At 41.6% G+C, this 11,377-nt stretch overlaps 1 protein-coding gene across 2 annotated transcripts in view; it reads right to left on the reverse strand.

Annotated features, from left to right (window-relative positions):
• ngfa (nerve growth factor a (beta polypeptide)) overlaps positions 1-11,069 on the reverse strand; it is a 28,740-nt gene extending 17,671 nt beyond the window's left edge. For both annotated transcript variants that reach the window (XM_050066097.1, XM_050066096.1), the window contains exon 1: positions 10,867-11,069. The gene's annotated coding sequence lies outside the window, so the exon portion shown is untranslated. The remainder of the gene's footprint in view (positions 1-10,866) is intronic.
• Positions 11,070-11,377: the final 308 nt, after the last annotated feature.

Raw genomic sequence — 11,377 nt, forward strand, 5'->3', positions numbered from 1 at the left:
TGCTGATTAGCAACTCTTAAGGCCTGTGCACGCAAAGTCTGATTTTTTTCCTGTGTTTTTTAAATCTGTCATCTAATAAAAACCTTGTCAATCTTGTGCATTGATGCATTTTATTGTTCTACTCATTGCAAAAATCCGCCAACATAAGACAAAACATAAAGACACATCTGCTTCCTTGCTTCCTTCCCTGGCTGTTGCCACACCCTGGCCGTGTTTGGCATTCATCTACCTGAAGCGTCTGAGCTGTCTGTTGCCTCTCTCCACACTGTTGCTCTCTCTTTCTGTCTGTGTGAGGTCCTCCTTCGTGATTACATCTTCCTCCTCCTCATCATCATCATCATCATCATCATCATCATCATCATCATCATCATCATCATCATCCACCTTGATATCACTATCTGACCTGTTAGTCAGTTTTGAAATTCCTTTCTCTTGTTGCAGATGTGTCCCGTCATCACGCTTTCTTCACTGCGTCTCGGTTGAACAGCTCTCTAAAGGCTTTTGACGGGCGCGAAAAACACAGATAATCGAACCTGTTCCAAAAACTTAAATGACGGACTTAGGTTTTGGGGTCATTGCGTAACGTGACACAGTGTGAGTGTGTATTTATTTTCAACCATGCGGCAATTTTGGGTGAAAAATATGGACTTGCAATGGTTTTTGGCATGCTAATATCTAATGCTATCATGGTAACATCAATTATCATTGATATCTAAACATCAGAAACTAACATCACTGAAACCCCTTTGTTAAACTGTTAAACTATGTTCTTTATTCAATCATATAACACAGACCAGCACAATCCACTCTGTTGTACTGTTATAGATGTCCTTGTCCGGACTGTGCTGAATCCTCTGAAGAGTATAAAAATGTGATCTTGTCGTCACTCCCAGCGTTTGTTTGATTACAGTCTCACCCCTCTCACTAAAGACCTGACCCGGCCATTTTCTATTCTGTGTGGTCTCCACATCGTTCTGTCATCTCTCTTTCTCTGCTCCTGTCTCTCTCTGCCTCCCTATCTCCCTCAGTCCATATCCCCCCCTCCAGCTGATGTCAACCACCTGTCTGCGTGGGACCTCCCAGGCCCATCCTCTGTCTGTTAGCAGCATGCCATGTTCAGCGTGTGAGCAGAGTTATGGTGAAAGAGATCGAGTGGCTACTTTCCAGCGCGTCTGCATGCGTGTTTGTGTCCGTGCGTATGTGACCTGCAGCGGGGGTTTGAATGAATTAATATTTACCATGGAGCTTGATTCACGGGCTTAACAGAGAATCCAGTAGAGAGAAATGGCTTCCTAAGGTGTCATCCTCCCCAAAAACTCCTCATGCCACGCCATTAATTCTCGAGGTTTAACTAAAACAAAACTTGACGACAGATCAAACAGATTTGCTTGAAGGCAGAGCTGCTTGTAAAGTACTTCACGCCTCTGTATGTTTTTTTGTGGGGGGGGATCCTGTCTGGCTAAAACAGCCGTAAGAAGAATGACGCCTTATTAATTTCTGCTCATTGTGTAGGAGACCAATCTGTTATGACTAGCCAGTGGCTCATCCTCCTGCGTGCTGTGCATTCCCAAATCGGCATAATCCGAATAAGTGCATAATAAGTGGCTTCTCTTGTATCCTTGGGGCTAAGGCGTGTGTGTGTGTGTGTGTGTGTGTGTGTGTCTGTGTGTGTGTGTGTGTGTGTGTGTGTGTGTGTGTGTGTGTGTGTGTTTGATGAGTATCCAATACAAACACATGTATACATATACACGCACACACATGCACATTGCTCATACACATGTACAAACCACATTCCTCCTACACTGGCGTGGTTTATGTATCTATATCTCCCCTTCTTTCAGTAAACCTAGTCTTTCTAAGTACACGAGAATCTGCAAGAACAGATGGCTTGACAAGATATTTCTCAGAAAGCATCTCACAGCAAATGCAAACTGTATCTGATTTAAGGCTTTGGAGTGAATATGAAAATTTGAAGTATTCTTGTTCTGTTGATGGCAACGAGGGAGAGTTTCATGTCGGGACAAGCTATAGTCAACCTACCGTTCGGGATAAAGGGAAAGGAAAGGGAGAGTGAGACGGTGTCATCACTTGGATTCAAATGTACATACACACTCACACACACACACACATATTAAAAGGGTTGTGGTGAAACACCAGACGTGCACTGAGTCAACAGATTAAGACCACAACACTGTTATTCTAGCTGCAAGAACAGCCCCGGTAATTTGGTGATTTATCAGCTACTGTGTGTTTGGGCTGCGTGCACATGCTTGAGAGAAAGCGTGAGCCATAACTGAAAGTCATAGAGGCATTTAATGTGGAATGAACAGGCATGTCTGCACATTTAGTTGTCATTTTTTTGGGAGCATATACAGTGCACACAGACGCACATGTGCGCAGACACTGAAACAGAAACGGGCAGACGCTGGCAAACATAACCCTTTGATGGATCAGATCTTCAACACAAAGACTGACTTGCATTAACAGTCCTGGATTCAGTTTTCAGTGTATAGAGAAGTCCAAACACAGGAGTGCATTATTCTTGATTCTTTTATACAGTGCTGAAAACCAGGTCCATATGGGGGGAAAAAGGTGCTGGGACAAAAGAATCTGCTCGTGTCTCACAACAATTCTGTCCAAATCCAGTAGGTTACAAATGTCAAACAACGTTAGCTGTGATTTCCGTTGCATCAGTTTTCTCCCAAACATTGTGAGAAGTTGTTTGTAAAGGAAACGTCAACAAGAATTACTGCGGAAAGTAAACCTGGAGGTGACGTCACATTTCCGTATTTTCCACTCCGCTCCTGTGCCACATGGCTCAGGATCCTGACCTGCGGCGACCTCCAGATCCCAGTTTTCCTCCGCAAACACAGACGTAACCCCGATGCCCCAACTCTGACCTTTTACCTCTCCCACTGATTTCAGACAGAACACTTGAGCTGGCTCACTTTACACCAGATGTTCTTACCCTGGTCTGTGCGCTGACCTGTGCCAGACTGCAGCTCCAGTGACCCAGAGGAGAACCAAAGCACGGCCTGGTGTTATGCATTGACCCGTGAATTATCATCTCCTCGTTTTTCCAAAACAGTAAAGCTTTGTTCTGGAACATCACCTATTTCTCATAAAGACAGAGAGAGAGACTTTCTTTTGCTTAATCCAGTGGTTCTTAAACTTTTTCTGTCATGCACTCCACAATTGTTTATCAGTCATTAACAATAATTGGGGAAGCAACTAATGAAAAAGGATCCATGTTGAACTTTTTTATTTTCCCTACAAAGAACATATTAATCCAACTTTGTTTCACTCCATATTTCTCCCCTGGTCATCCTCACCACACAGCACCACACAGATAAATGCTAACATTTAAAGTGTGAAATAACACAAAATAATAGAAAACAAAAACTGGCTGTCAAGTTTGAAAATGTGCTCTGTGTCAAGCAAGCTCATTTCACATTGTGTGAGCTAAAATGCTTGACTGACATGATTGTAGCAGATAAAGCCTTTATATGCAGAGGGTACAGACACAAAATGAAACAAAAAATAAAGCAATATAATGAATAATAACAATATATAAGCCTGTGTTAGCGAGTCAGTTTTCTTGGACATGGGTTAAAAACCAAGTGGGATATTATTTTGGTACCTAGCTAAGACTCACTGCTACTAAAAATGCTAAGGTCAGTGAGCTAGGAAGAGTCAAGGAAGGAAATATAGTGTCAAACTTGTAACTTTTTGGCGAAAAGAGAATTAGAGGATGATCAGGTCTGCAGATAATGCTCATGCAAGTTAAATTGTGAGAACTGTAACTGAGAATAAGTGTTCATATGAACGGTAATGGGGCTAAAGGCTGCTACCATCTGTATCTAACTGGTAAAAGACTAGAAGATTGGTTCTTCACAAACTCATAATAGGAAATTTCTTTGTAATATTCTTCTTCTAGTGATTGATCTAGAGCTTAGATCGGGCCCAAAAAATCCAGCCCGACCCCACCCGAGCCCGTGCATGTTCTGAACGAGCCCGTCCCGTCCCTTTAACCGTAATTACGAGCCCAAGCCCGGTTTAAACCTGACATTTTTTTTTAAGGATACGAACGTGGACATTGAAGGCTGACTCTCGTCTTTCTTTCCATGGCAAGCCTTCGTCATGTGCCTCTAAAGTGTGGAGGTCCCCGTCTTTTTGCTGTCATATACCAGCATCGTGCTGCACTTGGTGCACTCGACGAAGCCGACACACACGCTGTCACCATCAACAACTCACATGTGTGCAGCCAGTGGTGCCGTCAAGGTGGGGCCAAGTCTATTATGAGGAGCCCGACCCGTCCAAGCCCGAGAATAGTGGCGGGAAAATTACGACCCAACCCGGCTATCAGTAGGCTCAGAGTAGGCTTATTTATTTCTGCAGCCTAGGTGTACTCGCACAATGCCATCTTTACTGCTGCTGTAAGATGTTGCAGATCATGTCCATCTAGATCCAGAGTGAGGAGGGCACTCACTTTTTAAACATCACTTTTGTGCCCTTTTCTGGATACAGTGTTCACTAAACTTGTAATAGCATCATCAATATCCACTACTGACTACATGTGGCAGCTCACTTGGTGTTCACTTCCATCAGAAGAACCTCTACGTCAGAACTATTAGTTTTCTTACACTTTTGAATTTACTTACTTGAGTTCTCTTTAAAATTTCTGTGTGTTCACATAGCCATGCAGTCTCATGCCCTTTAATGGGGACTGGCGTGACGTTTACCTATACTTATTAATAACTGGCACAGGCTTTCAGTTTAGGAAGCCAAAACTATTCATCATCATAAGAACATTTGTTGGAATAACTGCGGTTTAAGAACACACCATGACTTGGACATGGACTTTTCTTTAGAGCCTGACCAACACTGGATTTTTGGGGCCAGTCAAAACTTCTGATATTGATGTTTCAGCTTATATTACAAATACATTAAATAGATATACAAAAACACACACTTTTTTTGCAGATTCTATAATGATAATGAGCTAATTTTCACAAAATAGATCAACACTTGTGACAAATATGTAATGGAGGCAGGAAATTTTGTAATTTAACAATAAATGGTACTATTAAAAATGACATCAGTCACTGAAACAGCAAACTTCCTTTGTGATTTAATAATTTTAAATTATCCCAAGCATCTTTTTCTGCATTCAAGTCTGCAAAAAAACAAAAACAAAGTCATACTGGTGCATATCAGACAACGTATGCAATGCTTCCGATATATCTATGATTGACCAATATCGGCCAGTTTATCGGCCAACTAATACATCGGTCGGGCTCTACTTTTCTTACTGTAGAACCTTTCTTAAAACCACATTTAAGAAAAACTTAAGAACACACTGGTGAATGAGGCGCATTGTGATAAGTCTGCTGTAAGCTTTTGTGAGACCAACAAATGACCTGGATAAAGTGTACTACACACAACATTAACAATGCAATTTACCATGACAACTAAACCACGTCACACAATTCCAGTCATAAATGGTTTAAATCACTTTTCCAGATAGTGCTGTCTATAATAGGCTGCAAGTTATCGTAGGAACAATTATGTTGTTTTACACTGCATTAATTGTTAAACTGTGTCAGATACTGTGTCGGCAAAATGGGATTAAAAAATTGACATGATTTTCACTTTCACTGTTTTGACCCTTTTGTCGGTGCAGATCTGCTCTCTAGGGTGAAAATAACAAATGTATGGTCTAAAATAACCTGAAGAGTGTAGAGATAAAAAAGAACTTGCTAGTTGTCATCCTCATCCCTTACTTTTTCATATAGGTGTATACTGCTGTGCTTCAACACACAAAATCCAGTACAGTGCATAACAGCTTTACAACAGGGGTAACAAGAGCAACAATGTGTGCTATATACATTGTAGGGTTGTGTTTAGGTGAAAGGAAAAACACTGCAAGACCATTTAGATTTTTTTTTTTTTATGATATTTGTGTTTAAGGGTTAGTGTAGTTGGTGTTAGGCCCTCAGGTTAAATAGCCATAGTTAAACTGACAGTCCAGGTGTGCTGCTGCAGCCTCTCCCCTGCCCAGGTGTCCTATACAACTCTGCAGTCTAGACAGCTCACACCATTCCATCCTTTATGTGTTTAGGGGGCGGATCTGCTTTCTGTCATAATCTGAGTGAGTGCAGTTTCATAAATTTGCATGCCTGTTGAGATTATGGCATTATATTTCATCTCAGCACTGAGAACAGCAAACAACACCATCGACTCCAAATACATCTTGAAATCTGACAGTGATGTGTTGACTATTGAGCTGTTTCAGATATTTGCAAATATGACAAAGATAATTTGTGAGAGACGGAACTGAATGTCTCTGAATTCATGAATGAATGCAGCATTTCCAGTAAAAACTCAGTAGTTACGTCTTATTTTAGTTGGATCTACTTTACTTCACACCACAAATCACAGGGTCCACTGATGCAATACCGGCTTAACTGTACCCAATACTAACGGGTTGTTTTGACCCTGTGTTGGTGTCATTTTTATATATTGTGGTTGGGTGACTTATCCAAATTTAAATATGGTTATTTTCACCCATTGTTAGACACACCAAGCTCAAATTAAAACTGATGCATTGTTATGCCTGCCATGCACAAGAAGACTTTGAAAAGACTTTTGTAAGACTACAGTCTGACACTGTCTCACATCTAAAGACAATGTGTTTTGTAAAGATTAGGGGTCGTTGACTTCAAAAAGAGAAAAGTCTGGACAGAAATCGCTGCAGCCCCCATAATGCCAGTTGCAACATGATCTCATCTATACTCATATTTTGCTGCTTAGGCAGAAGTCCTGATGTTACTTACATGACACCGTGGCAGCCTTTGGCATCGTATCTTGACATAGAAGGAGATGGTGGTAAGACCGTAAGTCAGTGGTTAGGTTTAGGCAACAAAACTACTAGGTTACGGTTATTGTAAATGTCACCAAAAAGCACACTGTGATCTCAGTGGCACAAACACAAACATGCTTTGGATGGCACAAATGTCACTGCCAATGTTGTTGTTGCTTGATCTTGAACAACTGTCTCCTAGGTCAAAGTCTGGTTTTGTTGGACCCATCCATCTCCACCCAGTCTGAGCAGACTTTCACGCTCTTTAAATTGCTCTGAGTGTCTAATATTGATAAATATGGGTTTACATTGGAGTTGGTGGAAAGCCTGCTGCGTCTCACACACTTAGCAGTGTCTTGACTGCTGAAGCGGTGTGTTTTGACGCTTTTGATTTTTTTTTTCCTAGGATGGCGAAGGTATATATCGCCCTACTCCGCTTTACTCTGCCTCTGATTGGCTTACCCTAATACTGTTACCCCAGCGATAACCAATCTCACTCCTCATGACTAAACCTAACCAACCCAACCAACAAAGGCAACAAGTACTAGCCAATCAGAGGAAAAGTAGGGTGGGTCACTCCATCCTGGGGGAAAAGAATTGGCGTTGGGGTCAGTGGTGACTGTCTACCAAGTTTGTTGCTTCCTGTTCGCTGCTGGTGAGAGTGCACCTTTTAGTTGTTGACAATGTTAATGTCATTGAACATCACCACTTGAGCCAAGACTAAAAACTTACAATAATATTAAACATGTTTGATTTTATTGGAACGTCAAGACAAAAAAAAAAAAGACTAATTTGAGACAGCTCAGACTGAGTTTTATGACCATCTTACACCAATGGATCAAGATCATGGCAGCGTGCACCAACTCTCATGATTTTATTCAGACACTGGAAATTTGTCTGCAACTATGGCAAATGCATCTGACATTCAAGACCGTAAAGGATATACGTTAACAATTATAGAGAACTGGTGACATGTAAGATTTTAACAACCATTACATATTCTAGTTTGGGTAAATAACCCCACTGTAACATAACCATCATCTTTGGCGGTTTTCTCCAAATGGCTGCCGGCCATATTCAACCCAGTGTCGTGTTGGAGCTGAAAACTAATGCACAATTCAAGTAGTTCAATATTTGTTCCATTGTAAGTAGACTTTGTGTACCTAATTTTACAGTGTTTCCCCCTTATCTCTCTCTCTCTCTCTCACTCATACGCTCATGCATACATACACATACGTGCACACACACGCATACATGGACACATGGGTGCTAACGTAGGGAAAGCTGTAATTCAGCTTCAAAGGGAAACCTGAGAGGGGTCATGAATAATCACAGACATCTTTGTCTGCAGGGGAAAACAGCACTGTCCATCTGCCCTCCATACACATTTACACACACACACACACACACACACACACACACTAGTTTGTCTGGCTTAAGCTGCTTTTAGCATTGCCATTGGGCACTCTTCTGGGTTTGAAGAATATATTAAGAGGACCATTTCCATTTTAAACTCCAAACAAAGTTGCATATCATCCCTTTTTGCAATTAAATATCATGTAAGTTGAAATGTATTAACATTACAATGTAATAAAGGGGGGAAATGCCAATCAAGCTATATCACAAATACCCTTTTAGTCTGCAAGTTTCTGGATCATTCTGCATGACTGACGGACAAGTGAGCCAAGACACATTGTAAACAGACACTCAAATGTAGATTACAGGCCAAGGGACAGGAAGTTGGCTAAATGTTTTTTTTTTGTTGTTGAAAAGCTGACTACCTATCTATCCTGCAAGATGATGTCAGAACGTGCAGTTCCCCTTGGTTGCTGATATGTTTGAGACAAGTCATGTGAGACACTACTATGTTGACTCACTGTATACTTGATGTGGTTTACTATTCATTTTTCTGTCTGTGTTTCCGGCTGTTTTCTCGTTGTCAGTCAGTGTCACTGTCGCCACAATGAGAGAAACTTTGATTGGCTTTATGCAAGACTATTCTACGTCAGCACGGATTGCTTAATTGTAAGTGCAAAGCCAGTGGGTGCCTTCACGAGACCAACTAATATACAATGTAATTTTCTCCCTTTTTATTCTTTTTGTTCCAATACTATTACGAGTATCGCATAACACCTGGATAAAATCCTGGAAATGAATTATCCTTTGCTGCTCTAAAACAGGAGCTTACACAGGAAGTTGTGCAACCACTGACAACTATTGTTTTAGAGCCACAATGAAGAATTGATTTCTGACGAATGGTGTAATGTTAGCCGTTTCACTGTCAGCAATTTCTATGGCATTCATTGTCTGTATGTGTTTTTTCATGTTCTAAGAAGGATTTAACCTGAGCCATGCCATATGACAATGACAGCAACCATTTCACGTCTACTCAGGGTTGGTAGTAAACACTTTTTTTTTTTTTTTTTTTTTGGTGTTTTTTATTTATTTATTTATTTAGTTTGTACTTGGTATGGGTCAATACTCAAGTTTAAGTATTGGAACTGGTATCAGAAAGGAAACAACTTGCTAATTCAGGCTGATCTTTTTCTTTCCTCAAAAGAGGCCACATGACAGAATTTATAAAGCTGTTTTAGGAATCCACAAAGATACAAGCATTTTAATTTCTGTTAAATTTCAAAAGATGTATATAAAGATGTATAATATGCTCTGAGTTATCCAGTGTTAACTTAACCACACAGACAAAGTGCAGTATCTGCTGGGATGTCATGTAAGATATATGGCCAGACTGCTGCAGCTTTCTCTTTCCACTTCCTCTGCGGACCAACAGAGAGGTGATGAAAACACAGTCGGCTCCCCTCTGGCACACACTGGCAGCAAAATTGAGGCTCGTAAACAATTTAGAACATTTATTTTTGAACAGGACAGAGCACCTTTCTCTCGGGGGAGCTTTACTCGCTGGCTTACACTGAGTTGTTTTCTTATCCCACACAGATGTACACACACACAGTGCTGTAGGAGCAGACAGTGTACAGATGTGTGTGTGTGTGTGTGTGTGTGTTTGTGTGTGTCTGTTACTACCATTTGGTTTTCAGGAATTTCTTTTAAAAACCATGACCCAACAACACCTTTTCACTCCTTCAGACTCAAATGAAATTGACACAACACAACAGGTCCAACGTGGCTGACTAACTCACTGCACCTATGGGACACTGTCGAAGTCTTCAGTGTGTGATGTTTGTTTGTGTGCGTAAATGTTGGTCCGCAGTGACATTCCTCCCCTGTCAAAGCCCGAAAGGAATTCCCTGGTAGGAGTGGCATGAGGCATGAGGTCTGTGTTTAGCGCACACGTTTGCACACACACACACACACACACACACACACACACACACACACACAAATATACATATGAGTGTAAAACATTGATCAGCTGGACACCCCGTACAAGCTCCAGGCCCCACCCAGACATAAGGATAACCTCAGCAACATGCTTCATGTCGGACATTGGAGCTCATCAGAATCTACAAGTCCTTTAAGGGTTGTGTAACATGAGCGGAGAGAAAGACAGATAGAAAAAGAGAGGGAGAGAGAGAGAGAGACAGAAAAAAGGGAGAGAGGGAGAGGAAGAATGAAGGTAACCTGATGTCCCAGGAGTTTTCTGAACAGTGAACTGGTTCCCATTGAAGTTTGGAGAACCCCCTTTTTTTCTAATCCTCACCTCTATTCTCTGTTTCTCTCTACACCGTCTCCTCTTCCAGTCCCTCTCTCCATCTGTGTATACCTGGAAAATTAGTCTGACCGAAAATTATTGAAAGAACTGAGCCAACACAAACTTTATCACCCAACTAAACTTTTCCTGCGTGTGGTAGTCAGCTGGAATTTTCAGAGGCTCCACTTTCACTTAATGACAGGTATGAAGAAAACTTCTAAGAGAGACTCTTCTCCTCCCTCTTCTTGCACTCCATTTCTCTGCCCTATATGCACACACATGCCCACACATAAACACCACGTTTAATTAGTTTTAACAAGAACAAGGTAGGACTCACCACCCTGTTACTGCTCCTTCTCAGCTCTCCCCAGTGAGTGAAAACTTCCTGATGGACTCTGCTATATTCCACCTCACTCTCTCCAGGCCGAGGGCAGAATTATCCCAATCTCCAAATCCCGCTCTTGCTTTTAAAGCTGTGAGTCCAGGTCTCGGGCCATCCGCTTCTGTCTGTCTCCCTCCCACACTCTTTGAGAAATGGATTGTTCTAAAACTTTAGTAAGAGGAGTCCCAAAGCTGCTCCCTCCCTCCTGTGTGGTTCACCGCAGGTCCTAGTGCCTACCCGCTCCACGTGCGCTGTCACAAAAAAGCAAAAAAAAAGCACAGCTGCTCATAATTTGCACCTGGCTGCTGTTACTCATACTCTCTTTCCACTCACTGTTTCATCCATGTTTGTCCCTTTTGCGCAAATCTATGGAAATAAACTTTCACCCGGTGATGATTCAACTACTTTTCATTTGAGACTTCCTTGACGTCACCCAAAGGAGAGGTCAGGGCTGCAGTGAAAGCTT

The sequence above is a fragment of the Epinephelus moara genome, chromosome 16, assembly GCF_006386435.1.
Source record: "Epinephelus moara isolate mb chromosome 16, YSFRI_EMoa_1.0, whole genome shotgun sequence".
NCBI lineage: Eukaryota > Metazoa > Chordata > Actinopteri > Perciformes > Serranidae > Epinephelus > Epinephelus moara.